The 22,662-nt window shown below is 56.6% G+C and overlaps 112 pseudogenes; all 112 read right to left on the bottom strand.

The window, feature by feature from the left end:
• Positions 1–54: 54 nt before the first annotated feature.
• On the bottom strand, positions 55–173 carry LOC136593078 (5S ribosomal RNA; annotated as a pseudogene).
• Positions 174–253: 80 nt separating this feature from the next.
• LOC136593045 (5S ribosomal RNA) lies at positions 254–372 on the bottom strand (annotated as a pseudogene).
• An 80-nt stretch (positions 373–452) lies between these two features.
• LOC136592761 (5S ribosomal RNA) lies at positions 453–571 on the bottom strand (annotated as a pseudogene).
• Positions 572–651: 80 nt separating this feature from the next.
• On the bottom strand, positions 652–770 carry LOC136592760 (5S ribosomal RNA; annotated as a pseudogene).
• An 80-nt stretch (positions 771–850) lies between these two features.
• LOC136592759 (5S ribosomal RNA) lies at positions 851–969 on the bottom strand (annotated as a pseudogene).
• Positions 970–1,049: 80 nt separating this feature from the next.
• On the bottom strand, positions 1,050–1,168 carry LOC136592758 (5S ribosomal RNA; annotated as a pseudogene).
• An 80-nt stretch (positions 1,169–1,248) lies between these two features.
• LOC136593087 (5S ribosomal RNA) lies at positions 1,249–1,367 on the bottom strand (annotated as a pseudogene).
• Positions 1,368–1,447: 80 nt separating this feature from the next.
• Positions 1,448–1,566, bottom strand: LOC136592756 (5S ribosomal RNA; annotated as a pseudogene).
• An 80-nt stretch (positions 1,567–1,646) lies between these two features.
• On the bottom strand, positions 1,647–1,765 carry LOC136593032 (5S ribosomal RNA; annotated as a pseudogene).
• Positions 1,766–1,845: 80 nt separating this feature from the next.
• Positions 1,846–1,964, bottom strand: LOC136593106 (5S ribosomal RNA; annotated as a pseudogene).
• An 80-nt stretch (positions 1,965–2,044) lies between these two features.
• Positions 2,045–2,163, bottom strand: LOC136592755 (5S ribosomal RNA; annotated as a pseudogene).
• An 80-nt stretch (positions 2,164–2,243) lies between these two features.
• Positions 2,244–2,362, bottom strand: LOC136592891 (5S ribosomal RNA; annotated as a pseudogene).
• Positions 2,363–2,442: 80 nt separating this feature from the next.
• Positions 2,443–2,561, bottom strand: LOC136592753 (5S ribosomal RNA; annotated as a pseudogene).
• Positions 2,562–2,641: 80 nt separating this feature from the next.
• On the bottom strand, positions 2,642–2,760 carry LOC136592752 (5S ribosomal RNA; annotated as a pseudogene).
• An 80-nt stretch (positions 2,761–2,840) lies between these two features.
• On the bottom strand, positions 2,841–2,959 carry LOC136592939 (5S ribosomal RNA; annotated as a pseudogene).
• Positions 2,960–3,039: 80 nt separating this feature from the next.
• Positions 3,040–3,158, bottom strand: LOC136592751 (5S ribosomal RNA; annotated as a pseudogene).
• An 80-nt stretch (positions 3,159–3,238) lies between these two features.
• Positions 3,239–3,357, bottom strand: LOC136592750 (5S ribosomal RNA; annotated as a pseudogene).
• An 80-nt stretch (positions 3,358–3,437) lies between these two features.
• LOC136593076 (5S ribosomal RNA) lies at positions 3,438–3,556 on the bottom strand (annotated as a pseudogene).
• An 80-nt stretch (positions 3,557–3,636) lies between these two features.
• On the bottom strand, positions 3,637–3,755 carry LOC136593043 (5S ribosomal RNA; annotated as a pseudogene).
• An 80-nt stretch (positions 3,756–3,835) lies between these two features.
• Positions 3,836–3,954, bottom strand: LOC136592749 (5S ribosomal RNA; annotated as a pseudogene).
• An 80-nt stretch (positions 3,955–4,034) lies between these two features.
• On the bottom strand, positions 4,035–4,153 carry LOC136592748 (5S ribosomal RNA; annotated as a pseudogene).
• Positions 4,154–4,233: 80 nt separating this feature from the next.
• On the bottom strand, positions 4,234–4,352 carry LOC136592885 (5S ribosomal RNA; annotated as a pseudogene).
• An 80-nt stretch (positions 4,353–4,432) lies between these two features.
• LOC136592747 (5S ribosomal RNA) lies at positions 4,433–4,551 on the bottom strand (annotated as a pseudogene).
• An 80-nt stretch (positions 4,552–4,631) lies between these two features.
• Positions 4,632–4,750, bottom strand: LOC136592745 (5S ribosomal RNA; annotated as a pseudogene).
• Positions 4,751–4,830: 80 nt separating this feature from the next.
• On the bottom strand, positions 4,831–4,949 carry LOC136592932 (5S ribosomal RNA; annotated as a pseudogene).
• Positions 4,950–5,029: 80 nt separating this feature from the next.
• On the bottom strand, positions 5,030–5,148 carry LOC136592744 (5S ribosomal RNA; annotated as a pseudogene).
• Positions 5,149–5,228: 80 nt separating this feature from the next.
• Positions 5,229–5,347, bottom strand: LOC136592973 (5S ribosomal RNA; annotated as a pseudogene).
• An 80-nt stretch (positions 5,348–5,427) lies between these two features.
• On the bottom strand, positions 5,428–5,546 carry LOC136592884 (5S ribosomal RNA; annotated as a pseudogene).
• An 80-nt stretch (positions 5,547–5,626) lies between these two features.
• LOC136592743 (5S ribosomal RNA) lies at positions 5,627–5,745 on the bottom strand (annotated as a pseudogene).
• An 80-nt stretch (positions 5,746–5,825) lies between these two features.
• LOC136592741 (5S ribosomal RNA) lies at positions 5,826–5,944 on the bottom strand (annotated as a pseudogene).
• An 80-nt stretch (positions 5,945–6,024) lies between these two features.
• Positions 6,025–6,143, bottom strand: LOC136592740 (5S ribosomal RNA; annotated as a pseudogene).
• Positions 6,144–6,422: 279 nt separating this feature from the next.
• LOC136593075 (5S ribosomal RNA) lies at positions 6,423–6,541 on the bottom strand (annotated as a pseudogene).
• An 80-nt stretch (positions 6,542–6,621) lies between these two features.
• Positions 6,622–6,740, bottom strand: LOC136593028 (5S ribosomal RNA; annotated as a pseudogene).
• Positions 6,741–6,820: 80 nt separating this feature from the next.
• LOC136593059 (5S ribosomal RNA) lies at positions 6,821–6,939 on the bottom strand (annotated as a pseudogene).
• An 80-nt stretch (positions 6,940–7,019) lies between these two features.
• LOC136592995 (5S ribosomal RNA) lies at positions 7,020–7,138 on the bottom strand (annotated as a pseudogene).
• Positions 7,139–7,218: 80 nt separating this feature from the next.
• On the bottom strand, positions 7,219–7,337 carry LOC136592739 (5S ribosomal RNA; annotated as a pseudogene).
• Positions 7,338–7,417: 80 nt separating this feature from the next.
• On the bottom strand, positions 7,418–7,536 carry LOC136592738 (5S ribosomal RNA; annotated as a pseudogene).
• Positions 7,537–7,616: 80 nt separating this feature from the next.
• On the bottom strand, positions 7,617–7,735 carry LOC136592792 (5S ribosomal RNA; annotated as a pseudogene).
• An 80-nt stretch (positions 7,736–7,815) lies between these two features.
• On the bottom strand, positions 7,816–7,934 carry LOC136593017 (5S ribosomal RNA; annotated as a pseudogene).
• Positions 7,935–8,014: 80 nt separating this feature from the next.
• Positions 8,015–8,133, bottom strand: LOC136592964 (5S ribosomal RNA; annotated as a pseudogene).
• An 80-nt stretch (positions 8,134–8,213) lies between these two features.
• LOC136592737 (5S ribosomal RNA) lies at positions 8,214–8,332 on the bottom strand (annotated as a pseudogene).
• Positions 8,333–8,412: 80 nt separating this feature from the next.
• LOC136592951 (5S ribosomal RNA) lies at positions 8,413–8,531 on the bottom strand (annotated as a pseudogene).
• An 80-nt stretch (positions 8,532–8,611) lies between these two features.
• LOC136592736 (5S ribosomal RNA) lies at positions 8,612–8,730 on the bottom strand (annotated as a pseudogene).
• An 80-nt stretch (positions 8,731–8,810) lies between these two features.
• Positions 8,811–8,929, bottom strand: LOC136593086 (5S ribosomal RNA; annotated as a pseudogene).
• Positions 8,930–9,009: 80 nt separating this feature from the next.
• On the bottom strand, positions 9,010–9,128 carry LOC136593074 (5S ribosomal RNA; annotated as a pseudogene).
• An 80-nt stretch (positions 9,129–9,208) lies between these two features.
• LOC136592734 (5S ribosomal RNA) lies at positions 9,209–9,327 on the bottom strand (annotated as a pseudogene).
• An 80-nt stretch (positions 9,328–9,407) lies between these two features.
• LOC136592733 (5S ribosomal RNA) lies at positions 9,408–9,526 on the bottom strand (annotated as a pseudogene).
• Positions 9,527–9,606: 80 nt separating this feature from the next.
• LOC136592732 (5S ribosomal RNA) lies at positions 9,607–9,725 on the bottom strand (annotated as a pseudogene).
• Positions 9,726–9,805: 80 nt separating this feature from the next.
• LOC136592731 (5S ribosomal RNA) lies at positions 9,806–9,924 on the bottom strand (annotated as a pseudogene).
• Positions 9,925–10,004: 80 nt separating this feature from the next.
• LOC136592729 (5S ribosomal RNA) lies at positions 10,005–10,123 on the bottom strand (annotated as a pseudogene).
• An 80-nt stretch (positions 10,124–10,203) lies between these two features.
• Positions 10,204–10,322, bottom strand: LOC136593084 (5S ribosomal RNA; annotated as a pseudogene).
• An 80-nt stretch (positions 10,323–10,402) lies between these two features.
• On the bottom strand, positions 10,403–10,521 carry LOC136592728 (5S ribosomal RNA; annotated as a pseudogene).
• Positions 10,522–10,601: 80 nt separating this feature from the next.
• Positions 10,602–10,720, bottom strand: LOC136593031 (5S ribosomal RNA; annotated as a pseudogene).
• Positions 10,721–10,800: 80 nt separating this feature from the next.
• Positions 10,801–10,919, bottom strand: LOC136593105 (5S ribosomal RNA; annotated as a pseudogene).
• Positions 10,920–10,999: 80 nt separating this feature from the next.
• Positions 11,000–11,118, bottom strand: LOC136592727 (5S ribosomal RNA; annotated as a pseudogene).
• An 80-nt stretch (positions 11,119–11,198) lies between these two features.
• LOC136592890 (5S ribosomal RNA) lies at positions 11,199–11,317 on the bottom strand (annotated as a pseudogene).
• An 80-nt stretch (positions 11,318–11,397) lies between these two features.
• Positions 11,398–11,516, bottom strand: LOC136592726 (5S ribosomal RNA; annotated as a pseudogene).
• Positions 11,517–11,596: 80 nt separating this feature from the next.
• On the bottom strand, positions 11,597–11,715 carry LOC136592725 (5S ribosomal RNA; annotated as a pseudogene).
• An 80-nt stretch (positions 11,716–11,795) lies between these two features.
• On the bottom strand, positions 11,796–11,914 carry LOC136592937 (5S ribosomal RNA; annotated as a pseudogene).
• Positions 11,915–11,994: 80 nt separating this feature from the next.
• Positions 11,995–12,113, bottom strand: LOC136592723 (5S ribosomal RNA; annotated as a pseudogene).
• An 80-nt stretch (positions 12,114–12,193) lies between these two features.
• On the bottom strand, positions 12,194–12,312 carry LOC136593051 (5S ribosomal RNA; annotated as a pseudogene).
• An 80-nt stretch (positions 12,313–12,392) lies between these two features.
• On the bottom strand, positions 12,393–12,511 carry LOC136593072 (5S ribosomal RNA; annotated as a pseudogene).
• Positions 12,512–12,591: 80 nt separating this feature from the next.
• On the bottom strand, positions 12,592–12,710 carry LOC136593042 (5S ribosomal RNA; annotated as a pseudogene).
• Positions 12,711–12,790: 80 nt separating this feature from the next.
• Positions 12,791–12,909, bottom strand: LOC136592963 (5S ribosomal RNA; annotated as a pseudogene).
• An 80-nt stretch (positions 12,910–12,989) lies between these two features.
• Positions 12,990–13,108, bottom strand: LOC136592722 (5S ribosomal RNA; annotated as a pseudogene).
• Positions 13,109–13,188: 80 nt separating this feature from the next.
• Positions 13,189–13,307, bottom strand: LOC136592721 (5S ribosomal RNA; annotated as a pseudogene).
• Positions 13,308–13,387: 80 nt separating this feature from the next.
• LOC136592720 (5S ribosomal RNA) lies at positions 13,388–13,506 on the bottom strand (annotated as a pseudogene).
• Positions 13,507–13,586: 80 nt separating this feature from the next.
• Positions 13,587–13,705, bottom strand: LOC136593083 (5S ribosomal RNA; annotated as a pseudogene).
• Positions 13,706–13,785: 80 nt separating this feature from the next.
• LOC136593071 (5S ribosomal RNA) lies at positions 13,786–13,904 on the bottom strand (annotated as a pseudogene).
• An 80-nt stretch (positions 13,905–13,984) lies between these two features.
• On the bottom strand, positions 13,985–14,103 carry LOC136592719 (5S ribosomal RNA; annotated as a pseudogene).
• Positions 14,104–14,183: 80 nt separating this feature from the next.
• LOC136592717 (5S ribosomal RNA) lies at positions 14,184–14,302 on the bottom strand (annotated as a pseudogene).
• An 80-nt stretch (positions 14,303–14,382) lies between these two features.
• On the bottom strand, positions 14,383–14,501 carry LOC136592716 (5S ribosomal RNA; annotated as a pseudogene).
• An 80-nt stretch (positions 14,502–14,581) lies between these two features.
• Positions 14,582–14,700, bottom strand: LOC136592715 (5S ribosomal RNA; annotated as a pseudogene).
• Positions 14,701–14,780: 80 nt separating this feature from the next.
• LOC136592714 (5S ribosomal RNA) lies at positions 14,781–14,899 on the bottom strand (annotated as a pseudogene).
• Positions 14,900–14,979: 80 nt separating this feature from the next.
• On the bottom strand, positions 14,980–15,098 carry LOC136593082 (5S ribosomal RNA; annotated as a pseudogene).
• Positions 15,099–15,178: 80 nt separating this feature from the next.
• On the bottom strand, positions 15,179–15,297 carry LOC136592712 (5S ribosomal RNA; annotated as a pseudogene).
• Positions 15,298–15,377: 80 nt separating this feature from the next.
• Positions 15,378–15,496, bottom strand: LOC136593030 (5S ribosomal RNA; annotated as a pseudogene).
• Positions 15,497–15,576: 80 nt separating this feature from the next.
• LOC136593104 (5S ribosomal RNA) lies at positions 15,577–15,695 on the bottom strand (annotated as a pseudogene).
• An 80-nt stretch (positions 15,696–15,775) lies between these two features.
• Positions 15,776–15,894, bottom strand: LOC136592711 (5S ribosomal RNA; annotated as a pseudogene).
• An 80-nt stretch (positions 15,895–15,974) lies between these two features.
• On the bottom strand, positions 15,975–16,093 carry LOC136592887 (5S ribosomal RNA; annotated as a pseudogene).
• An 80-nt stretch (positions 16,094–16,173) lies between these two features.
• On the bottom strand, positions 16,174–16,292 carry LOC136592710 (5S ribosomal RNA; annotated as a pseudogene).
• Positions 16,293–16,372: 80 nt separating this feature from the next.
• On the bottom strand, positions 16,373–16,491 carry LOC136592709 (5S ribosomal RNA; annotated as a pseudogene).
• Positions 16,492–16,571: 80 nt separating this feature from the next.
• On the bottom strand, positions 16,572–16,690 carry LOC136592936 (5S ribosomal RNA; annotated as a pseudogene).
• Positions 16,691–16,770: 80 nt separating this feature from the next.
• LOC136592708 (5S ribosomal RNA) lies at positions 16,771–16,889 on the bottom strand (annotated as a pseudogene).
• An 80-nt stretch (positions 16,890–16,969) lies between these two features.
• LOC136593050 (5S ribosomal RNA) lies at positions 16,970–17,088 on the bottom strand (annotated as a pseudogene).
• An 80-nt stretch (positions 17,089–17,168) lies between these two features.
• Positions 17,169–17,287, bottom strand: LOC136593070 (5S ribosomal RNA; annotated as a pseudogene).
• An 80-nt stretch (positions 17,288–17,367) lies between these two features.
• Positions 17,368–17,486, bottom strand: LOC136593041 (5S ribosomal RNA; annotated as a pseudogene).
• Positions 17,487–17,566: 80 nt separating this feature from the next.
• Positions 17,567–17,685, bottom strand: LOC136592707 (5S ribosomal RNA; annotated as a pseudogene).
• Positions 17,686–17,765: 80 nt separating this feature from the next.
• On the bottom strand, positions 17,766–17,884 carry LOC136592883 (5S ribosomal RNA; annotated as a pseudogene).
• An 80-nt stretch (positions 17,885–17,964) lies between these two features.
• On the bottom strand, positions 17,965–18,083 carry LOC136592705 (5S ribosomal RNA; annotated as a pseudogene).
• An 80-nt stretch (positions 18,084–18,163) lies between these two features.
• Positions 18,164–18,282, bottom strand: LOC136592704 (5S ribosomal RNA; annotated as a pseudogene).
• Positions 18,283–18,362: 80 nt separating this feature from the next.
• On the bottom strand, positions 18,363–18,481 carry LOC136592703 (5S ribosomal RNA; annotated as a pseudogene).
• Positions 18,482–18,561: 80 nt separating this feature from the next.
• Positions 18,562–18,680, bottom strand: LOC136592701 (5S ribosomal RNA; annotated as a pseudogene).
• Positions 18,681–18,760: 80 nt separating this feature from the next.
• On the bottom strand, positions 18,761–18,879 carry LOC136593081 (5S ribosomal RNA; annotated as a pseudogene).
• Positions 18,880–18,959: 80 nt separating this feature from the next.
• On the bottom strand, positions 18,960–19,078 carry LOC136593069 (5S ribosomal RNA; annotated as a pseudogene).
• An 80-nt stretch (positions 19,079–19,158) lies between these two features.
• On the bottom strand, positions 19,159–19,277 carry LOC136593027 (5S ribosomal RNA; annotated as a pseudogene).
• An 80-nt stretch (positions 19,278–19,357) lies between these two features.
• LOC136593058 (5S ribosomal RNA) lies at positions 19,358–19,476 on the bottom strand (annotated as a pseudogene).
• An 80-nt stretch (positions 19,477–19,556) lies between these two features.
• LOC136592994 (5S ribosomal RNA) lies at positions 19,557–19,675 on the bottom strand (annotated as a pseudogene).
• Positions 19,676–19,755: 80 nt separating this feature from the next.
• LOC136592700 (5S ribosomal RNA) lies at positions 19,756–19,874 on the bottom strand (annotated as a pseudogene).
• An 80-nt stretch (positions 19,875–19,954) lies between these two features.
• Positions 19,955–20,073, bottom strand: LOC136593015 (5S ribosomal RNA; annotated as a pseudogene).
• Positions 20,074–20,153: 80 nt separating this feature from the next.
• On the bottom strand, positions 20,154–20,272 carry LOC136592699 (5S ribosomal RNA; annotated as a pseudogene).
• Positions 20,273–20,352: 80 nt separating this feature from the next.
• LOC136592698 (5S ribosomal RNA) lies at positions 20,353–20,471 on the bottom strand (annotated as a pseudogene).
• An 80-nt stretch (positions 20,472–20,551) lies between these two features.
• Positions 20,552–20,670, bottom strand: LOC136592697 (5S ribosomal RNA; annotated as a pseudogene).
• An 80-nt stretch (positions 20,671–20,750) lies between these two features.
• LOC136592696 (5S ribosomal RNA) lies at positions 20,751–20,869 on the bottom strand (annotated as a pseudogene).
• An 80-nt stretch (positions 20,870–20,949) lies between these two features.
• On the bottom strand, positions 20,950–21,068 carry LOC136593080 (5S ribosomal RNA; annotated as a pseudogene).
• An 80-nt stretch (positions 21,069–21,148) lies between these two features.
• Positions 21,149–21,267, bottom strand: LOC136593102 (5S ribosomal RNA; annotated as a pseudogene).
• An 80-nt stretch (positions 21,268–21,347) lies between these two features.
• LOC136593026 (5S ribosomal RNA) lies at positions 21,348–21,466 on the bottom strand (annotated as a pseudogene).
• Positions 21,467–21,745: 279 nt separating this feature from the next.
• Positions 21,746–21,864, bottom strand: LOC136592993 (5S ribosomal RNA; annotated as a pseudogene).
• Positions 21,865–21,944: 80 nt separating this feature from the next.
• Positions 21,945–22,063, bottom strand: LOC136593079 (5S ribosomal RNA; annotated as a pseudogene).
• Positions 22,064–22,143: 80 nt separating this feature from the next.
• Positions 22,144–22,262, bottom strand: LOC136593108 (5S ribosomal RNA; annotated as a pseudogene).
• Positions 22,263–22,342: 80 nt separating this feature from the next.
• LOC136593024 (5S ribosomal RNA) lies at positions 22,343–22,461 on the bottom strand (annotated as a pseudogene).
• An 80-nt stretch (positions 22,462–22,541) lies between these two features.
• On the bottom strand, positions 22,542–22,660 carry LOC136593057 (5S ribosomal RNA; annotated as a pseudogene).
• Between the last annotated feature and the right edge of the window lie 2 nt (positions 22,661–22,662).

Below are 22,662 nucleotides of genomic sequence, written 5' to 3'. Positions count from 1 at the left end.
TCTGCAGTGCGAACGCACCTCCGAAAAGGAAAGAAACCTACTCACGGCCTTAAAAGTCAACGGGACCTGGGATTCCCAGCCGGTCACCCATACTGGTACTTGCCAGGCCTCAAGCTGGCTGGCGGCCGCAATCTGACGAGAGCAGGCACATTCAGCTTAGAATGCCCATTGACAGCTCCTCCTCCTTTCCTATGGGCTTTCTGCAGTGCGAACGCACCTCCGAAAAGGAAAAAAACCTACTCACGGCCTTAAAAGTCAACGAGACCTGGGATTCCCAGCCGGTCACCCATACTGGTACTTGCCCGGCCTCAAGCTGGCTGGCGGCCGCGATCTGACGAGAGCAGGCACATTCAGCTTAGAATTCCCGTTGACAGCTCCTCCTCCTTTCCTATGGGCTTTCTGCAGTGCGAACGCACCTCCGAAAAGGAAAGAAACCTACTCACGGCCTTAAAAGTCAACGGGACCTGGGATTCCCAGCCGGTCACCCATACTGGTACTTGCCAGGCCTCAAGCTGGCTGGCGGCCGCGATCTGACGAGAGCAGGCACATTCAGCTTAGAATGCCCGTTGACAGCTCCTCCTCCTTTCCTATGGGCTTTCTGCAGTGCGAACGCACCTCCGAAAAGGAAAGAAACCTACTCAAGGCCTTAAAAGTCAACGGGACCTGGGATTCCCAGCCGGTCACCCATACTGGTACTTGCCAGGCCTCAAGCTGGCTGGCGGCCGCGATCTGACGAGAGCAGGCACATTCAGCTTAGAATGCCCGTTGACAGCTCCTCCTCCTTTCCTACGGGCTTTCTGCAGTGCGAACGCACCTCCGAAACGGAAAGAAACCTACTCACGGCCTTAAAAGTCAACGGGACCTGGGATTCCCAGCCGGTCACCCATACTGGTACTTGCCAGGCCTCAAGCTGGCTGGCGGCCGCGATCTGACGAGAGCAGGCACATTCAGCTTAGAATGCCCGTTGACAGCTCCTCCTCCTTTCCTATGGGCTTTCTGCAGTGCGAACGCACCTGCGAAAAGGAAAGAAACCTACTCACGGCCTTAAAAGTCAACGGGACCTGGGATTCCCAGCCGGTCACCCATACTGGTACTTGCCAGGCCTCAAGCTGGCTGGCGGCCGCGATCTGACGAGAGCAGGCACATTCAGCTTAGAATGCCCGTTGACAGCTCGTCCTCCTTTCCTATGGGCTTTCTGCAGTGCGAACGCACCTCCGAAACGGAAAGAAACCTACTCACGGCCTTAAAAGTCTACGGGACCTGGGATTCCCAGCCGGTCACCCATACTGGTACTTGCCAGGCCTCAAGCTGGCTGGCGGCCGCAATCTGACGAGAGCAGGCACATTCAGCTTAGAATGCCCGTTGACAGCTCCTCCTCCTTTCCTATGGGCTTTCTGCAGTGCGAACGCACCTCCGAAAAGGAAAGCAACCTGCTCACGGCCTTAAAAGTCAACGGGACCTGGGATTCCCAGCCGGTCACCCATACTGGTACTTGCCAGGCCTCAAGCTGGCTGGCGGCCGCGATCTGACGAGAGCAGGCACATTCAGCTTAGAATGCCCGTTGACAACTCCTCCTCCTTTCCTATGGGCTTTCTGCAGTGCGAACGCACCTCCGAAACGGAAAGAAACCTACTCACGGCCTTAAAAGTCAACGGGACCTGGGATTCCCAGCCGGTCACCCATACTGGTACTTGCCAGGCCTCAAGCTGGCTGGCGGCCGTGATCTGACGAGAGCAGGCACATTCAGCTTAGAATGCCCGTTGACAGCTCCTCCTCCTTTCCTATGGGCTTTCTGCAGTGCGAACGCACCTCCGAAAAGGAAAGAAACCTACTCACGGCCTTAAAAGTCAACGGGACCTGGGATTCCCAGCCGGTCACCCATACTTCTACTTGCCAGGCCTCAAGCTGGCTGGCGGCCGCGATCTGACGAGAGCAGGCACATTCAGCTTAGAATGCCCGTTGACAGCTCCTCCTCCTTTCCTATGGGCTTTCTGCAGTGCGAACGCACTTCCGAAAAGGAAAGAAACCTACTCACGGCCTTAAAAGTCAACGGGACCTGGGATTCCCAGCCGGTCACCCATACTGGTACTTGCCAGGCCTCAAGCTGGCTGGCGGCCGCGATCTGACGAGAGCAGGCACATTCAGCTTAGAATGCCCGTTGACAGCTCCGCCTCCTTTCCTATGGGCTTTCTGCAGTGCGAACGCACCTCCGAAAAGGAAAGAAACCTACTCACGGCCTTAAAAGTCAACGGGACCTGGGATTCCCAGCCGGTCACCCATACTGGTACTTGTCAGGCCTCAAGCTGGCTGGCGGCCGCGATCTGACGAGAGCAGGCACATTCAGCTTAGAATGCCCGTTGACAGCTCCTCCTCCTTTCCTATGGGCTTTCTGCAGTGCGAACGCACCTCCGAAACGGAAAGAAACCTACTCACGGCCTTAAAAGTCAACGGGACCTGGGATTCCCAGCCGGTCACCCATACTGGTACTTGCCAGGCCTCAAGCTGGCTGGCGGCCGCGATCTGACGAGAGCAGGCACATTCAGCTTAGAATGCCCGTTGACAGCTCCTCCTCCTTTCCTATGGGCTTTCTGCAGTGCGAACGCACCTGCGAAAAGGAAAGAAACCTACTCACGGCCTTAAAAGTCAACGGGACCTGGGATTCCCAGCCGGTCACCCATACTGGTACTTGCCAGGCCTCAAGCTGGCTGGCGGCCGCGATCTGACGAGAGCAGGCACATTCAGCTTAGAATGCCCGTTGACAGCTCGTCCTCCTTTCCTATGGGCTTTCTGCAGTGCGAACGCACATCCGAAACGGAAAGAAACCTACTCACGGCCTTAAAAGTCTACGGGACCTGGGATTCCCAGCCGGTCACCCATACTGGTACTTGCCAGGCCTCAAGCTGGCTGGCGGCCGCGATCTGACGAGAGCAGGCACATTCAGCTTAGAATGCCCGTTGACAGCTCCTCCTCCTTTCCTATGGGCTTTCTGCAGTGCGAACGCACCTCCGAAAAGGAAAGCAACCTACTCACGGCCTTAAAAGTCAACGGGACCTGGGATTCCCAGCCGGTCACCCATACTGGTACTTGCCAGGCCTCAAGCTGGCTGGCGGCCGCGATCTGACGAGAGCAGGCACATTCAGCTTAGAATGCCCGTTGACAGCTCCTCCTCCTTTCCTATGGGCTTTCTGCAGTGCGAACGCACCTCCGAAACGGAAAGAAACCTACTCACGGCCTTAAAAGTCAACGGGACCTGGGATTCCCAGCCGGTCACCCATACTGGTACTTGCCAGGCCTCAAGCTGGCTGGCGGCCGCGATCTGACGAGAGCAGGCACATTCAGCTTAGAATGCCCGTTGACAGCTTCTCCTCCTTTCCTATGGGCTTTCTGCAGTGCGAACGCACCTCCGAAAAGGAAAGAAACCTACTCACGGCCTTAAAAGTCAACGGGACCTGGGATTCCCAGCCGGTCACCCATACTGGTACTTGCCAGGCCTCAAGCTGGCTGGCGGCCGCAATCTGACGAGAGCAGGCACATTCAGCTTAGAATGCCCATTGACAGCTCCTCCTCCTTTCCTATGGGCTTTCTGCAGTGCGAACGCACCTCCGAAAAGGAAAAAAACCTACTCACGGCCTTAAAAGTCAACGAGACCTGGGATTCCCAGCCGGTCACCCATACTGGTACTTGCCCGGCCTCAAGCTGGCTGGCGGCCGCGATCTGACGAGAGCAGGCACATTCAGCTTAGAATTCCCGTTGACAGCTCCTCCTCCTTTCCTATGGGCTTTCTGCAGTGCGAACGCACCTCCGAAAAGGAAAGAAACCTACTCACGGCCTTAAAAGTCAACGGGACCTGGGATTCCCAGCCGGTCACCCATACTGGTACTTGCCAGGCCTCAAGCTGGCTGGCGGCCGCGATCTGACGAGAGCAGGCACATTCAGCTTAGAATGCCCGTTGACAGCTCCTCCTCCTTTCCTATGGGCTTTCTGCAGTGCGAACGCACCTCCGAAAAGGAAAGAAACCTACTCACGGCCTTAAAAGTCAACGGGACCTGGGATTCCCAGCCGGTCACCCATACTGGTACTTGCCAGGCCTCAAGCTGGCTGGCGGCCGCGATCTGACGAGAGCAGGCACATTCAGCTTAGAATGCCCGTTGACAGCTCCTCCTCCTTTCCTATGGGCTTTCTGCAGTGCGAACGCACCTCCGAAAAGGAAAGAAACCTACTCAAGGCCTTAAAAGTCAACGGGACCTGGGATTCCCAGCCGGTCACCCATACTGGTACTTGCCAGGCCTCAAGCTGGCTGGCGGCCGCGATCTGACGAGAGCAGGCATATTCAGCTTAGAATGCCCGTTGACAGCTTCTCCTCCTTTCCTATGGGCTTTCTGCAGTGCGAACGCACCTCCGAAAAGGAAAGAAACCTACTCACGGCCTTAAAAGTCAACGGGACCTGGGATTCCCAGCCGGTCACCCATACTGGTACTTGCCAGGCCTCAAGCTGGCTGGCGGCCGCGATCTGACGAGAGCAGGCACATTCAGCTTAGAATGCCCGTTGACAGCTCCTCCTCCTTTCCTATGGGCTTTCTGCAGTGCGAACGCACCTCCGAAAAGGAAAGAAACCTACTCACGGCCTTAAAAGTCAACGGGACCTGGGATTCCCAGCCGGTCACCCATACTGGTACTTGCCAGGCCTCAAGCTGGCTGGCGGCCGCGATCTGACGAGAGCAGGCACATTCAGCTTAGAATGCCCGTTGACAGCTCCTCCTCCTTTCCTATGGGCTTTCTGCAGTGCGAACGCACCTCCGAAACGGAAAGAAACCTACTCACGGCCTTAAAAGTCAACGGGACCTGGGATTCCCAGCCGGTCACCCATACTGGTACTTGCCAGGCCTCAAGCTGGCTGGCGGCCGCGATCTGACGAGAGCAGGCACATTCAGCTTAGAATGCCCATTGACAGCTCCTCCTCCTTTCCTATGGGCTTTCTGCAGTGCGAACGCACCTGCGAAAAGGAAAGAAACCTACTCACGGCCTTAAAAGTCAACGGGACCTGGGATTCCCAGCCGGTCACCCATACTGGTACTTGCCAGGCCTCAAGCTGGCTGGCGGCCGCGATCTGACGAGAGCAGGCACATTCAGCTTAGAATGCCCGTTGACAGCTCCTCCTCCTTTCCTATGGGCTTTCTGCAGTGCGAACGCACCTCCGAAAAGGAAAGAAACCTACTCACGGCCTTAAAAGTCAACGGGACCTGGGATTCCTAGCCGGTCACCCATACTGGTACTTGCCAGGCCTCAAGCTGGCTGGCGGCCGCGATCTGACGAGAGCAGGCACATTCAGCTTAGAATGCCCGTTGACAGCTCCTCCTCCTTTCCTATGGGCTTTCTGCAGTGCGAACGCACCTCCGAAAAGGAAAGAAACCTACTCAAGGCCTTAAAAGTCAACGGGACCTGGGATTCCCAGCCGGTCACCCATACTGGTACTTGCCAGGCCTCAAGCTGGCTGGCGGCCGCGATCTGACGAGAGCAGGCATATTCAGCTTAGAATGCCCGTTGACAGCTTCTCCTCCTTTCCTATGGGCTTTCTGCAGTGCGAACGCACCTCCGAAAAGGAAAGAAACCTACTCACGGCCTTAAAAGTCAACGGGACCTGGGATTCCCAGCCGGTCACCCATACTGGTACTTGCCAGGCCTCAAGCTGGCTGGCGGCCGCGATCTGACGAGAGCAGGCACATTCAGCTTAGAATGCCCGTTGACAGCTCCTCCTCCTTTCCTATGGGCTTTCTGCAGTGCGAACGCACCTCCGAAAAGGAAAGAAACCTACTCACGGCCTTAAAAGTCAACGGGACCTGGGATTCCCAGCCGGTCACCCATACTGGTACTTGCCAGGCCTCAAGCTGGCTGGCGGCCGCGATCTGACGAGAGCAGGCACATTCAGCTTAGAATGCCCGTTGACAGCTCCTCCTCCTTTCCTATGGGCTTTCTGCAGTGCGAACGCACCTCCGAAACGGAAAGAAACCTACTCACGGCCTTAAAAGTCAACGGGACCTGGGATTCCCAGCCGGTCACCCATACTGGTACTTGCCAGGCCTCAAGCTGGCTGGCGGCCGCGATCTGACGAGAGCAGGCACATTCAGCTTAGAATGCCCGTTGACAGCTCCTCCTCCTTTCCTATGGGCTTTCTGCAGTGCGAACGCACCTCCGAAACGGAAAGAAACCTACTCACGGCCTTAAAAGTCTACGGGACCTGGGATTCCCAGCCGGTCACCCATACTGGTACTTGCCATGCCTCAAGCTGGCTGGCGGCCGCAATCTGACGAGAGCAGGCACATTCAGCTTAGAATGCCCGTTGACAGCTCCTCCTCCTTTCCTATGGGCTTTCTGCAGTGCGAACGCACCTCCGAAAAGGAAAGCAACCTACTCACGGCCTTAAAAGTCAACGGGACCTGGGATTCCCAGCCGGTCACCCATACTGGTACTTGCCAGGCCTCAAGCTGGCTGGCGGCCGCAATCTGACGAGAGCAGGCACATTCAGCTTAGAATGCCCATTGACAGCTCCTCCTCCTTTCCTATGGGCTTTCTGCAGTGCGAACGCACCCCCGAAAAGGAAAGAAACCTACTCACGGCCTTAAAAGTCAACGGGACCTGGGATTCCCAGCCGGTCACCCATACTGGTACTTGCCCGGCCTCAAGCTGGCTGGCGGCCGCGATCTGACGAGAGCAGGCACATTCAGCTTAGAATTCCCATTGACAGCTCCTCCTCCTTTCCTATGGGCTTTCTGCAGTGCGAACGCACCTCCGAAAAGGAAAGAAACCTACTCACGGCCTTAAAAGTCAACGGGACCTAGGATTCCCAGCCGGTCACCCATACTGGTACTTGCCAGGCCTCAAGCTGGCTGGCGGCCGCGATCTGACGAGAGCAGGCACATTCAGCTTAGAATACCCGTTGACAGCTCCTCCTCCTTTCCTATGGGCTTTCTGCAGTGCGAACGCACCTCCGAAAAGGAAAGAAACCTACTCACGGCCTTAAAAGTCAACGGGACCTGGGATTCCCAGCCGGTCACCCATACTGGTACTTGCCAGGCCTCAAGCTGGCTGGCGGCCGCTTTCTGACGAGAGCAGGCACATTCAGCTTAGAATGCCCGTTGACAGCTCCTCCTCCTTTCCTATGGGCTTTCTGCAGTGCGAACGCACCTCCGAAACGGAAAGAAACCTACTCACGGCCTTAAAAGTCAACGGGACCTGGGATTCCCAGCCGGTCACCCATACTGGTACTTGCCAGGCCTCAAGCTGGCTGGCGGCCGCGATCTGACGAGAGCAGGCACATTCAGCTTAGAATGCCCGTTGACAGCTCCTCCTCCTTTCCTATGGGCTTTCTGCAGTGCGAACGCACCTCCGAAAAGGAAAGAAACCTACTCACGGCCTTAAAAGTCAACGGGACCTGGGATTCCCAGCCGGTCACCCATACTGGTACTTGCCAGGCCTCAAGCTGGCTGGCGGCCGCGATCTGACGAGAGCAGGCACATTCAGCTTAGAATGCCCGTTGACAGCTCCTCCTCCTATCCTATGGGCTTTCTGCAGTGCGAACGCACCTCCGAAACGGAAAGAAACCTACTCACGGCCTTAAAAGTCAACGGGACCTGGGATTCCCAGCCGGTCACCCATACTGGTACTTGCCAGGCCTCAAGCTGGCTGGCGGCCGCGATCTGACGAGAGCAGGTACATTCAGCTTAGAATGCCCGTTGACAGCTCCTCCTCCTTTCCTATGGGCTTTCTGCAGTGCGAACGCACCTCCGAAAAGGAAAGAAACCTACTCACGGCCTTAAAAGTCAACGGGACCTGGGATTCCCAGCCGGTCACCCATACTGGTACTTGCCAGGCCTCAAGCTGGCTGGCGGCCGCGATCTGACGAGAGCAGGCACATTCAGCTTAGAATGCTCGTTGACAGCTCCTCCTCCTTTCCTATGGGCTTTCTGCAGTGCGAACGCACCTCCGAAAAGGAAAGAAACCTACTCACGGCCTTAAAAGTCAACGGGACCTGGGATTCCCAGCCGGTCACCCATACTGGTACTTGCCAGGTCTCAAGCTGGCTGGCGGCCGCGATCTGACGAGAGCAGGCACATTCAGCTTAGAATGCCCGTTGACAGCTCCTCCTCCTTTCCTATGGGCTTTCTGCAGTGCGAACGCACCTCCGAAAAGGAAAGAAACCTACTCACGGCCTTAAAAGTCAACGGGACCTGGGATTCCCAGCCGGTCACCCATACTGGTACTTGCCAGGCCTCAAGCTGGCTGGCGGCCGCGATCTGACGAGAGCAGGCACATTCAGCTTAGAATGCCCGTTGACAGCTCCTCCTCCTTTCCTATGGGCTTTCTGCAGTGCGAACGCACCTCCGAAACGGAAAGAAACCTACTCACGGCCTTAAAAGACAACGGGACCTGGGATTCCCAGCCGGTCACCCATACTGGTACTTGCCAGGCCTCAAGCTGGCTGGCGGCCGCGATCTGACGAGAGCAGGCACATTCAGCTTAGAATGCCCGTTGACAGCTCCTCCTCCTTTCCTATGGGCTTTCTGCAGTGCGAACGCACCTGCGAAAAGGAAAGAAACCTACTCACGGCCTTAAAAGTCAACGGGACCTGGGATTCCCAGCCGGTCACCCATACTGGTACTTGCCAGGCCTCAAGCTGGCTGGCGGCCGCGATCTGACGAGAGCAGGCACATTCAGCTTAGAATGCCCGTTGACAGCTCGTCCTCCTTTCCTATGGGCTTTCTGCAGTGCGAACGCACCTCCGAAACGGAAAGAAACCTACTCACGGCCTTAAAAGTCTACGGGACCTGGGATTCCCAGCCGGTCACCCATACTGGTACTTGCCAGGCCTCAAGCTGGCTGGCGGCCGCAATCTGACGAGAGCAGGCACATTCAGCTTAGAATGCCCGTTGACAGCTCCTCCTCCTTTCCTATGGGCTTTCTGCAGTGCGAACGCACCTCCGAAAAGGAAAGCAACCTACTCACGGCCTTAAAAGTCAACGGGACCTGGGATTCCCAGCCGGTCACCCATACTGGTACTTGCCAGGCCTCAAGCTGGCTGGCGGCCGCAATCTGACGAGAGCAGGCACATTCAGCTTAGAATGCCCATTGACAGCTCCTCCTCCTTTCCTATGGGCTTTCTGCAGTGCGAACGCACCTCCGAAAAGGAAAGAAACCTACTCACGGCCTTAAAAGTCAACGGGACCTGGGATTCCCAGCCGGTCACCCATACTGGTACTTGCCAGGCCTCAAGCTGGCTGGCGGCCGCGATCTGACGAGAGCAGGCACATTCAGCTTAGAATGCCCGTTGACAGCTTCTCCTCCTTTCCTATGGGCTTTCTGCAGTGCGAACGCACCTCCGAAAAGGAAAGAAACCTACTCACGGCCTTAAAAGTCAACGGGACCTGGGATTCCCAGCCGGTCACCCATACTGGTACTTGCCAGGCCTCAAGCTGGCTGGCGGCCGCGATCTGACGAGAGCAGGCACATTCAGCTTAGAATGCCCGTTGACAGCTCCTCCTCCTTTCCTATGGGCTTTCTGCAGTGCGAACGCACCTCCGAAAAGGAAAGAAACCTACTCACGGCCTTAAAAGTCAACGGGACCTGGGATTCCCAGCCGGTCACCCATACTGGTACTTGCCAGGCCTCAAGCTGGCTGGCGGCCGCGATCTGACGAGAGCAGGCACATTCAGCTTAGAATGCCCGTTGACAGCTCCTCCTCCTTTCCTACGGGCTTTCTGCAGTGCGAACGCACCTCCGAAACGGAAAGAAACCTACTCACGGCCTTAAAAGTCAACGGGACCTGGGATTCCCAGCCGGTCACCCATACTGGTACTTGCCAGGCCTCAAGCTGGCTGGCGGCCGCGATCTGACGAGAGCAGGCACATTCAGCTTAGAATGCCCGTTGACAGCTCCTCCTCCTTTCCTATGGGCTTTCTGCAGTGCGAACGCACCTGCGAAAAGGAAAGAAACCTACTCACGGCCTTAAAAGTCAACGGGACCTGGGATTCCCAGCCGGTCACCCATACTGGTACTTGCCAGGCCTCAAGCTGGCTGGCGGCCGCGATCTGACGAGAGCAGGCACATTCAGCTTAGAATGCCCGTTGACAGCTCGTCCTCCTTTCCTATGGGCTTTCTGCAGTGCGAACGCACCTCCGAAACGGAAAGAAACCTACTCACGGCCTTAAAAGTCTACGGGACCTGGGATTCCCAGCCGGTCACCCATACTGGTACTTGCCAGGCCTCAAGCTGGCTGGCGGCCGCAATCTGACGAGAGCAGGCACATTCAGCTTAGAATGCCCGTTGACAGCTCCTCCTCCTTTCCTATGGGCTTTCTGCAGTGCGAACGCACCTCCGAAAAGGAAAGCAACCTGCTCACGGCCTTAAAAGTCAACGGGACCTGGGATTCCCAGCCGGTCACCCATACTGGTACTTGCCAGGCCTCAAGCTGGCTGGCGGCCGCGATCTGACGAGAGCAGGCACATTCAGCTTAGAATGCCCGTTGACAACTCCTCCTCCTTTCCTATGGGCTTTCTGCAGTGCGAACGCACCTCCGAAACGGAAAGAAACCTACTCACGGCCTTAAAAGTCAACGGGACCTGGGATTCCCAGCCGGTCACCCATACTGGTACTTGCCAGGCCTCAAGCTGGCTGGCGGCCGTGATCTGACGAGAGCAGGCACATTCAGCTTAGAATGCCCGTTGACAGCTCCTCCTCCTTTCCTATGGGCTTTCTGCAGTGCGAACGCACCTCCGAAAAGGAAAGAAACCTACTCACGGCCTTAAAAGTCAACGGGACCTGGGATTCCCAGCCGGTCACCCATACTTCTACTTGCCAGGCCTCAAGCTGGCTGGCGGCCGCGATCTGACGAGAGCAGGCACATTCAGCTTAGAATGCCCGTTGACAGCTCCTCCTCCTTTCCTATGGGCTTTCTGCAGTGCGAACGCACTTCCGAAAAGGAAAGAAACCTACTCACGGCCTTAAAAGTCAACGGGACCTGGGATTCCCAGCCGGTCACCCATACTGGTACTTGCCAGGCCTCAAGCTGGCTGGCGGCCGCGATCTGACGAGAGCAGGCACATTCAGCTTAGAATGCCCGTTGACAGCTCCGCCTCCTTTCCTATGGGCTTTCTGCAGTGCGAACGCACCTCCGAAAAGGAAAGAAACCTACTCACGGCCTTAAAAGTCAACGGGACCTGGGATTCCCAGCCGGTCACCCATACTGGTACTTGTCAGGCCTCAAGCTGGCTGGCGGCCGCGATCTGACGAGAGCAGGCACATTCAGCTTAGAATGCCCGTTGACAGCTCCTCCTCCTTTCCTATGGGCTTTCTGCAGTGCGAACGCACCTCCGAACGGGAAAGAAACCTACTCACGGCCTTAAAAGTCAACGGGACCTGGGATTCCCAGCCGGTCACCCATACTGGTACTTGCCAGGCCTCAAGCTGGCTGGCGGCCGCGATCTGACGAGAGCAGGCACATTCAGCTTAGAATGCCCGTTGACAGCTCCTCCTCCTTTCCTATGGGCTTTCTGCAGTGCGAACGCACCTGCGAAAAGGAAAGAAACCTACTCACGGCCTTAAAAGTCAACGGGACCTGGGATTCCCAGCCGGTCACCCATACTGGTACTTGCCAGGCCTCAAGCTGGCTGGCGGCCGCGATCTGACGAGAGCAGGCACATTCAGCTTAGAATGCCCGTTGACAGCTCGTCCTCCTTTCCTATGGGCTTTCTGCAGTGCGAACGCACATCCGAAACGGAAAGAAACCTACTCACGGCCTTAAAAGTCTACGGGACCTGGGATTCCCAGCCGGTCACCCATACTGGTACTTGCCAGGCCTCAAGCTGGCTGGCGGCCGCGATCTGACGAGAGCAGGCACATTCAGCTTAGAATGCCCGTTGACAGCTCCTCCTCCTTTCCTATGGGCTTTCTGCAGTGCGAACGCACCTCCGAAAAGGAAAGCAACCTACTCACGGCCTTAAAAGTCAACGGGACCTGGGATTCCCAGCCGGTCACCCATACTGGTACTTGCCAGGCCTCAAGCTGGCTGGCGGCCGCGATCTGACGAGAGCAGGCACATTCAGCTTAGAATGCCCGTTGACAGCTCCTCCTCCTTTCCTATGGGCTTTCTGCAGTGCGAACGCACCTCCGAAACGGAAAGAAACCTACTCACGGCCTTAAAAGTCAACGGGACCTGGGATTCCCAGCCGGTCACCCATACTGGTACTTGCCAGGCCTCAAGCTGGCTGGCGGCCGCGATCTGACGAGAGCAGGCACATTCAGCTTAGAATGCCTGTTGACAGCTCCTCCTCCTTTCCTATGGGCTTTCTGCAGTGCGAACGCACCTCCGAAAAGGAAAGAAACCTACTCACGGCCTTAAAAGTCAACGGGACCTGGGATTCCCAGCCGGTCACCCATACTGGTACTTGCCAGGCCTCAAGCTGGCTGGCGGCCGCAATCTGACGAGAGCAGGCACATTCAGCTTAGAATGCCCATTGACAGCTCCTCCTCCTTTCCTATGGGCTTTCTGCAGTGCGAACGCACCTCCGAAAAGGAAAAAAACCTACTCACGGCCTTAAAAGTCAACGAGACCTGGGATTCCCAGCCGGTCACCCATACTGGTACTTGCCCGGCCTCAAGCTGGCTGGCGGCCGCGATCTGACGAGAGCAGGCACATTCAGCTTAGAATTCCCGTTGACAGCTCCTCCTCCTTTCCTATGGGCTTTCTGCAGTGCGAACGCACCTCCGAAAAGGAAAGAAACCTACTCACGGCCTTAAAAGTCAACGGGACCTGGGATTCCCAGCCGGTCACCCATACTGGTACTTGCCAGGTCTCAAGCTGGCTGGCGGCCGCGATCTGACGAGAGCAGGCACATTCAGCTTAGAATGCCCGTTGACAGCTCCTCCTCCTTTCCTATGGGCTTTCTGCAGTGCGAACGCACCTCCGAAAAGGAAAGAAACCTACTCACGGCCTTAAAAGTCAACGGGACCTGGGATTCCCAGCCGGTCACCCATACTGGTACTTGCCAGGCCTCAAGCTGGCTGGCGGCCGCGATCTGACGAGAGCAGGCACATTCAGCTTAGAATGCCCGTTGACAGCTCCTCCTCCTTTCCTATGGGCTTTCTGCAGTGCGAACGCACCTCCGAAACGGAAAGAAACCTACTCACGGCCTTAAAAGTCAACGGGACCTGGGATTCCCAGCCGGTCACCCATACTGGTACTTGCCAGGCCTCAAGCTGGCTGGCGGCCGCGATCTGACGAGAGCAGGCACATTCAGCTTAGAATGCCCGTTGACAGCTCCTCCTCCTTTCCTATGGGCTTTCTGCAGTGCGAACGCACCTGCGAAAAGGAAAGAAACCTACTCACGGCCTTAAAAGTCAACGGGACCTGGGATTCCCAGCCGGTCACCCATACTGGTACTTGCCAGGCCTCAAGCTGGCTGGCGGCCGCGATCTGACGAGAGCAGGCACATTCAGCTTAGAATGCCCGTTGACAGCTCGTCCTCCTTTCCTATGGGCTTTCTGCAGTGCGAACGCACCTCCGAAACGGAAAGAAACCTACTCACGGCCTTAAAAGTCTACGGGACCTGGGATTCCCAGCCGGTCACCCATACTGGTACTTGCCAGGCCTCAAGCTGGCTGGCGGCCGCAATCTGACGAGAGCAGGCACATTCAGCTTAGAATGCCCGTTGACAGCTCCTCCTCCTTTCCTATGGGCTTTCTGCAGTGCGAACGCACCTCCGAAAAGGAAAGCAACCTACTCACGGCCTTAAAAGTCAACGGGACCTGGGATTCCCAGCCGGTCACCCATACTGGTACTTGCCAGGCCTCAAGCTGGCTGGCGGCCGCAATCTGACGAGAGCAGGCACATTCAGCTTAGAATGCCCATTGACAGCTCCTCCTCCTTTCCTATGGGCTTTCTGCAGTGCGAACGCACCTCCGAAAAGGAAAGAAACCTACTCACGGCCTTAAAAGTCAACGGGACCTGGGATTCCCAGCCGGTCACCCATACTGGTACTTGCCAGGCCTCAAGCTGGCTGGCGGCCGCGATCTGACGAGAGCAGGCACATTCAGCTTAGAATGCCCGTTGACAGCTTCTCCTCCTTTCCTATGGGCTTTCTGCAGTGCGAACGCACCTCCGAAAAGGAAAGAAACCTACTCACGGCCTTAAAAGTCAACGGGACCTGGGATTCCCAGCCGGTCACCCATACTGGTACTTGCCAGGCCTCAAGCTGGCTGGCGGCCGCGATCTGACGAGAGCAGGCACATTCAGCTTAGAATGCCCGTTGACAGCTCCTCCTCCTTTCCTATGGGCTTTCTGCAGTGCGAACGCACCTCCGAAAAGGAAAGAAACCTACTCACGGCCTTAAAAGTCAACGGGACCTGGGATTCCCAGCCGGTCACCCATACTGGTACTTGCCAGGCCTCAAGCTGGCTGGCGGCCGCGATCTGACGAGAGCAGGCACATTCAGCTTAGAATGCCCGTTGACAGCTCCTCCTCCTTTCCTACGGGCTTTCTGCAGTGCGAACGCACCTCCGAAACGGAAAGAAACCTACTCACGGCCTTAAAAGTCAACGGGACCTGGGATTCCCAGCCGGTCACCCATACTGGTACTTGCCAGGCCTCAAGCTGGCTGGCGGCCGCGATCTGACGAGAGCAGGCACATTCAGCTTAGAATGCCCGTTGACAGCTCCTCCTCCTTTCCTATGGGCTTTCTGCAGTGCGAACGCACCTGCGAAAAGGAAAGAAACCTACTCACGGCCTTAAAAGTCAACGGGACCTGGGATTCCCAGCCGGTCACCCATACTGGTACTTGCCAGGCCTCAAGCTGGCTGGCGGCCGCGATCTGACGAGAGCAGGCACATTCAGCTTAGAATGCCCGTTGACAGCTCGTCCTCCTTTCCTATGGGCTTTCTGCAGTGCGAACGCACCTCCGAAACGGAAAGAAACCTACTCACGGCCTTAAAAGTCTACGGGACCTGGGATTCCCAGCCGGTCACCCATACTGGTACTTGCCAGGCCTCAAGCTGGCTGGCGGCCGCAATCTGACGAGAGCAGGCACATTCAGCTTAGAATGCCCGTTGACAGCTCCTCCTCCTTTCCTATGGGCTTTCTGCAGTGCGAACGCACCTCCGAAAAGGAAAGCAACCTGCTCACGGCCTTAAAAGTCAACGGGACCTGGGATTCCCAGCCGGTCACCCATACTGGTACTTGCCAGGCCTCAAGCTGGCTGGCGGCCGCGATCTGACGAGAGCAGGCACATTCAGCTTAGAATGCCCGTTGACAACTCCTCCTCCTTTCCTATGGGCTTTCTGCAGTGCGAACGCACCTCCGAAACGGAAAGAAACCTACTCACGGCCTTAAAAGTCAACGGGACCTGGGATTCCCAGCCGGTCACCCATACTGGTACTTGCCAGGCCTCAAGCTGGCTGGCGGCCGTGATCTGACGAGAGCAGGCACATTCAGCTTAGAATGCCCGTTGACAGCTCCTCCTCCTTTCCTATGGGCTTTCTGCAGTGCGAACGCACCTCCGAAAAGGAAAGAAACCTACTCACGGCCTTAAAAGTCAACGGGACCTGGGATTCCCAGCCGGTCACCCATACTTCTACTTGCCAGGCCTCAAGCTGGCTGGCGGCCGCGATCTGACGAGAGCAGGCACATTCAGCTTAGAATGCCCGTTGACAGCTCCTCCTCCTTTCCTATGGGCTTTCTGCAGTGCGAACGCACTTCCGAAAAGGAAAGAAACCTACTCACGGCCTTAAAAGTCAACGGGACCTGGGATTCCCAGCCGGTCACCCATACTGGTACTTGCCAGGCCTCAAGCTGGCTGGCGGCCGCGATCTGACGAGAGCAGGCACATTCAGCTTAGAATGCCCGTTGACAGCTCCGCCTCCTTTCCTATGGGCTTTCTGCAGTGCGAACGCACCTCCGAAAAGGAAAGAAACCTACTCACGGCCTTAAAAGTCAACGGGACCTGGGATTCCCAGCCGGTCACCCATACTGGTACTTGTCAGGCCTCAAGCTGGCTGGCGGCCGCGATCTGACGAGAGCAGGCACATTCAGCTTAGAATGCCCGTTGACAGCTCCTCCTCCTTTCCTATGGGCTTTCTGCAGTGCGAACGCACCTCCGAACGGGAAAGAAACCTACTCACGGCCTTAAAAGTCAACGGGACCTGGGATTCCCAGCCGGTCACCCATACTGGTACTTGCCAGGCCTCAAGCTGGCTGGCGGCCGCGATCTGACGAGAGCAGGCACATTCAGCTTAGAATGCCCGTTGACAGCTCCTCCTCCTTTCCTATGGGCTTTCTGCAGTGCGAACGCACCTGCGAAAAGGAAAGAAACCTACTCACGGCCTTAAAAGTCAACGGGACCTGGGATTCCCAGCCGGTCACCCATACTGGTACTTGCCAGGCCTCAAGCTGGCTGGCGGCCGCGATCTGACGAGAGCAGGCACATTCAGCTTAGAATGCCCGTTGACAGCTCGTCCTCCTTTCCTATGGGCTTTCTGCAGTGCGAACGCACATCCGAAACGGAAAGAAACCTACTCACGGCCTTAAAAGTCTACGGGACCTGGGATTCCCAGCCGGTCACCCATACTGGTACTTGCCAGGCCTCAAGCTGGCTGGCGGCCGCGATCTGACGAGAGCAGGCACATTCAGCTTAGAATGCCCGTTGACAGCTCCTCCTCCTTTCCTATGGGCTTTCTGCAGTGCGAACGCACCTCCGAAAAGGAAAGCAACCTACTCACGGCCTTAAAAGTCAACGGGACCTGGGATTCCCAGCCGGTCACCCATACTGGTACTTGCCAGGCCTCAAGCTGGCTGGCGGCCGCGATCTGACGAGAGCAGGCACATTCAGCTTAGAATGCCCGTTGACAGCTCCTCCTCCTTTCCTATGGGCTTTCTGCAGTGCGAACGCACCTCCGAAACGGAAAGAAACCTACTCACGGCCTTAAAAGTCAACGGGACCTGGGATTCCCAGCCGGTCACCCATACTGGTACTTGCCAGGCCTCAAGCTGGCTGGCGGCCGCGATCTGACGAGAGCAGGCACATTCAGCTTAGAATGCCTGTTGACAGCTCCTCCTCCTTTCCTATGGGCTTTCTGCAGTGCGAACGCACCTCCGAAAAGGAAAGAAACCTACTCACGGCCTTAAAAGTCAACGGGACCTGGGATTCCCAGCCGGTCACCCATACTGGTACTTGCCAGGCCTCAAGCTGGCTGGCGGCCGCAATCTGACGAGAGCAGGCACATTCAGCTTAGAATGCCCATTGACAGCTCCTCCTCCTTTCCTATGGGCTTTCTGCAGTGCGAACGCACCTCCGAAAAGGAAAAAAACCTACTCACGGCCTTAAAAGTCAACGAGACCTGGGATTCCCAGCCGGTCACCCATACTGGTACTTGCCCGGCCTCAAGCTGGCTGGCGGCCGCGATCTGACGAGAGCAGGCACATTCAGCTTAGAATTCCCGTTGACAGCTCCTCCTCCTTTCCTATGGGCTTTCTGCAGTGCGAACGCACCTCCGAAAAGGAAAGAAACCTACTCACGGCCTTAAAAGTCAACGGGACCTGGGATTCCCAGCCGGTCACCCATACTGGTACTTGCCAGGCCTCAAGCTGGCTGGCGGCCGCGATCTGACGAGAGCAGGCACATTCAGCTTAGAATGCCCGTTGACAGCTCCTCCTCCTTTCCTATGGGCTTTCTGCAGTGCGAACGCACCTCCGAAAAGGAAAGAAACCTACTCAAGGCCTTAAAAGTCAACGGGACCTGGGATTCCCAGCCGGTCACCCATACTGGTACTTGCCAGGCCTCAAGCTGGCTGGCGGCCGCGATCTGACGAGAGCAGGCATATTCAGCTTAGAATGCCCGTTGACAGCTTCTCCTCCTTTCCTATGGGCTTTCTGCAGTGCGAACGCACCTCCGAAAAGGAAAGAAACCTACTCACGGCCTTAAAAGTCAACGGGACCTGGGATTCCCAGCCGGTCACCCATACTGGTACTTGCCAGGCCTCAAGCTGGCTGGCGGCCGCGATCTGACGAGAGCAGGCACATTCAGCTTAGAATGCCCGTTGACAGCTCCTCCTCCTTTCCTATGGGCTTTCTGCAGTGCGAACGCACCTCCGAAAAGGAAAGAAACCTACTCACGGCCTTAAAAGTCAACGGGACCTGGGATTCCCAGCCGGTCACCCATACTGGTACTTGCCAGGCCTCAAGCTGGCTGGCGGCCGCGATCTGACGAGAGCAGGCACATTCAGCTTAGAATGCCCGTTGACAGCTCCTCCTCCTTTCCTATGGGCTTTCTGCAGTGCGAACGCACCTCCGAAACGGAAAGAAACCTACTCACGGCCTTAAAAGTCAACGGGACCTGGGATTCCCAGCCGGTCACCCATACTGGTACTTGCCAGGCCTCAAGCTGGCTGGCGGCCGCGATCTGACGAGAGCAGGCACATTCAGCTTAGAATGCCCGTTGACAGCTCCTCCTCCTTTCCTATGGGCTTTCTGCAGTGCGAACGCACCTGCGAAAAGGAAAGAAACCTACTCACGGCCTTAAAAGTCAACGGGACCTGGGATTCCCAGCCGGTCACCCATACTGGTACTTGCCAGGCCTCAAGCTGGCTGGCGGCCGCGATCTGACGAGAGCAGGCACATTCAGCTTAGAATGCCCGTTGACAGCTCGTCCTCCTTTCCTATGGGCTTTCTGCAGTGCGAACGCACCTCCGAAAAGGAAAGAAACCTACTCACGGCCTTAAAAGTCTACGGGACCTGGGATTCCCAGCCGGTCACCCATACTGGTACTTGCCAGGCCTCAAGCTGGCTGGCGGCCGCAATCTGACGAGAGCAGGCACATTCAGCTTAGAATGCCCGTTGACAGCTCCCCCTCCTTTCCTATGGGCTTTCTGCAGTGCGAACGCACCTCCGAAAAGGAAAGCAACCTACTCACGGCCTTAAAAGTCAACGGGACCTGGGATTCCCAGCCGGTCACCCATACTGGTACTTGCCAGGCCTCAAGCTGGCTGGCGGCCGCAATCTGACGAGAGCAGGCACATTCAGCTTAGAATGCCCATTGACAGCTCCTCCTCCTTTCCTATGGGCTTTCTGCAGTGCGAACGCACCTCCGAAAAGGAAAGAAACCTACTCACAGCCTTAAAAGTCAACGGGACCTGGGATTCCCAGCCGGTCACCCATACTGGTACTTGCCCGGCCTCAAGCTGGCTGGCGGCCGCGATCTGACGAGAGCAGGCACATTCAGCTTAGAATTCCCATTGACAGCTCCTCCTCCTTTCCTATGGGCTTTCTGCAGTGCGAACGCACCTCCGAAAAGGAAAGAAACCTACTCACGGCCTTAAAAGTCAACGGGACCTAGGATTCCCAGCCGGTCACCCATACTGGTACTTGCCAGGCCTCAAGCTGGCTGGCGGCCGCGATCTGACGAGAGCAGGCACATTCAGCTTAGAATACCCGTTGACAGCTCCTCCTCCTTTCCTATGGGCTTTCTGCAGTGCGAACGCACCTCCGAAAAGGAAAGAAACCTACTCACGGCCTTAAAAGTCAACGGGACCTGGGATTCCCAGCCGGTCACCCATACTGGTACTTGCCAGGCCTCAAGCTGGCTGGCGGCCGCTTTCTGACGAGAGCAGGCACATTCAGCTTAGAATGCCCGTTGACAGCTCCTCCTCCTTTCCTATGGGCTTTCTGCAGTGCGAACGCACCTCCGAAACGGAAAGAAACCTACTCACGGCCTTAAAAGTCAACGGGACCTGGGATTCCCAGCCGGTCACCCATACTGGTACTTGCCAGGCCTCAAGCTGGCTGGCGGCCGCGATCTGACGAGAGCAGGCACATTCAGCTTAGAATGCCCGTTGACAGCTCCTCCTCCTTTCCTATGGGCTTTCTGCAGTGCGAACGCACCTCCGAAAAGGAAAGAAACCTACTCACGGCCTTAAAAGTCAACGGGACCTGGGATTCCCAGCCGGTCACCCATACTGGTACTTGCCAGGCCTCAAGCTGGCTGGCGGCCGCGATCTGACGAGAGCAGGCACATTCAGCTTAGAATGCTCGTTGACAGCTCCTCCTCCTTTCCTATGGGCTTTCTGCAGTGCGAACGCACCTCCGAAAAGGAAAGAAACCTACTCACGGCCTTAAAAGTCAACGGGACCTGGGATTCCCAGCCGGTCACCCATACTGGTACTTGCCAGGCCTCAAGCTGGCTGGCGGCCGCGATCTGACGAGAGCAGGCACATTCAGCTTAGAATGCCCGTTGACAGCTCCTCCTCCTTTCCTATGGGCTTTCTGCAGTGCGAACGCACCTCCGAAAAGGAAAGAAACCTACTCACGGCCTTAAAAGTCAACGGGACCTGGGATTCCCAGCCGGTCACCCATACTGGTACTTGCCAGGCCTCAAGCTGGCTGGCGGCCGCGATCTGACGAGAGCAGGCACATTCAGCTTAGAATGCCCGTTGACAGCTCCTCCTCCTTTCCTATGGGCTTTCTGCAGTGCGAACGCACCTCCGAAACGGAAAGAAACCTACTCACGGCCTTAAAAGTCAACGGGACCTGGGATTCCCAGCCGGTCACCCATACTGGTACTTGCCAGGCCTCAAGCTGGCTGGCGGCCGCGATCTGACGAGAGCAGGCACATTCAGCTTAGAATGCCCGTTGACAGCTCCTCCTCCTTTCCTATGGGCTTTCTGCAGTGCGAACGCACCTGCGAAAAGGAAAGAAACCTACTCACGGCCTTAAAAGTCAACGGGACCTGGGATTCCCAGCCGGTCACCCATACTGGTACTTGCCAGGCCTCAAGCTGGCTGGCGGCCGCGATCTGACGAGAGCAGGCACATTCAGCTTAGAATGCCCGTTGACAGCTCGTCCTCCTTTCCTATGGGCTTTCTGCAGTGCGAACGCACCTCCGAAACGGAAAGAAACCTACTCACGGCCTTAAAAGTCTACGGGACCTGGGATTCCCAGCCGGTCACCCATACTGGTACTTGCCAGGCCTCAAGCTGGCTGGCGGCCGCAATCTGACGAGAGCAGGCACATTCAGCTTAGAATGCCCGTTGACAGCTCCTCCTCCTTTCCTATGGGCTTTCTGCAGTGCGAACGCACCTCCGAAAAGGAAAGCAACCTACTCACGGCCTTAAAAGTCAACGGGACCTGGGATTCCCAGCCGGTCGCCCATACTGGTACTTGCCAGGCCTCAAGCTGGCTGGTGGCCGCAATCTGACGAGAGCAGGCACATTCAGCTTAGAATGCCCATTGACAGCTCCTCCTCCTTTCCTATGGGCTTTCTGCAGTGCGAACGCACCTCCGAAAAGGAAAGAAACCTACTCACGGCCTTAAAAGTCAACGGGACCTGGGATTCCCAGCCGGTCACCCATACTGGTACTTGCCCGGCCTCAAGCTGGCTGGCGGCCGCGATCTGACGAGAGCAGGCACATTCAGCTTAGAATTCCCATTGACAGCTCCTCCTCCTTTCCTATGGGCTTTCTGCAGTGCGAACGCACCTCCGAAAAGGAAAGAAACCTACTCACGGCCTTAAAAGTCAACGGGACCTACGATTCCCAGCCGGTCACCCATACTGGTACTTGCCAGGCCTCAAGCTGGCTGGCGGCCGCGATCTGACGAGAGCAGGCACATTCAGCTTAGAATACCCGTTGACAGCTCCTCCTCCTTTCCTATGGGCTTTCTGCAGTGCGAACGCACCTCCGAAAAGGAAAGAAACCTACTCACGGCCTTAAAAGTCAACGGGACCTGGGATTCCCAGCCGGTCACCCATACTGGTACTTGCCAGGCCTCAAGCTGGCTGGCGGCCGCTTTCTGACGAGAGCAGGCACATTCAGCTTAGAATGCCCGTTGACAGCTCCTCCTCCTTTCCTATGGGCTTTCTGCAGTGCGAACGCACCTCCGAAACGGAAAGAAACCTACTCACGGCCTTAAAAGTCTACGGGACCTGGGATTCCCAGCCGGTCACCCATACTGGTACTTGCCAGGCCTCAAGCTGGCTGGCGGCCGCAATCTGACGAGAGCAGGCACATTCAGCTTAGAATGCCCGTTGACAGCTCCTCCTCCTTTCCTATGGGCTTTCTGCAGTGCGAACGCACCTCCGAAAAGGAAAGCAACCTACTCACGGCCTTAAAAGTCAACGGGACCTGGGATTCCCAGCCGGTCGCCCATACTGGTACTTGCCAGGCCTCAAGCTGGCTGGCGGCCGCAATCTGACGAGAGCAGGCACATTCAGCTTAGAATGCCCATTGACAGCTCCTCCTCCTTTCCTATGGGCTTTCTGCAGTGCGAACGCACCTCCGAAAAGGAAAGAAACCTACTCACGGCCTTAAAAGTCAACGGGACCTGGGATTCCCAGCCGGTCACCCATACTGGTACTTGCCCGGCCTCAAGCTGGCTGGCGGCCGCGATCTGACGAGAGCAGGCACATTCAGCTTAGAATTCCCATTGACAGCTCCTCCTCCTTTCCTATGGGCTTTCTGCAGTGCGAACGCACCTCCGAAAAGGAAAGAAACCTACTCACGGCCTTAAAAGTCAACGGGACCTAGGATTCCCAGCCGGTCACCCATACTGGTACTTGCCAGGCCTCAAGCTGGCTGGCGGCCGCGATCTGACGAGAGCAGGCACATTCAGCTTAGAATACCCGTTGACAG

Source organism: Eleutherodactylus coqui, unplaced genomic scaffold (genome assembly GCF_035609145.1).
Source record: "Eleutherodactylus coqui strain aEleCoq1 unplaced genomic scaffold, aEleCoq1.hap1 HAP1_SCAFFOLD_417, whole genome shotgun sequence".
Classification (NCBI taxonomy): Eukaryota; Metazoa; Chordata; class Amphibia; order Anura; family Eleutherodactylidae; genus Eleutherodactylus; species Eleutherodactylus coqui.
Note: the sequence above shows the minus strand (reverse complement) of the source record. Positions and strands in the feature narration are given on the sequence as shown.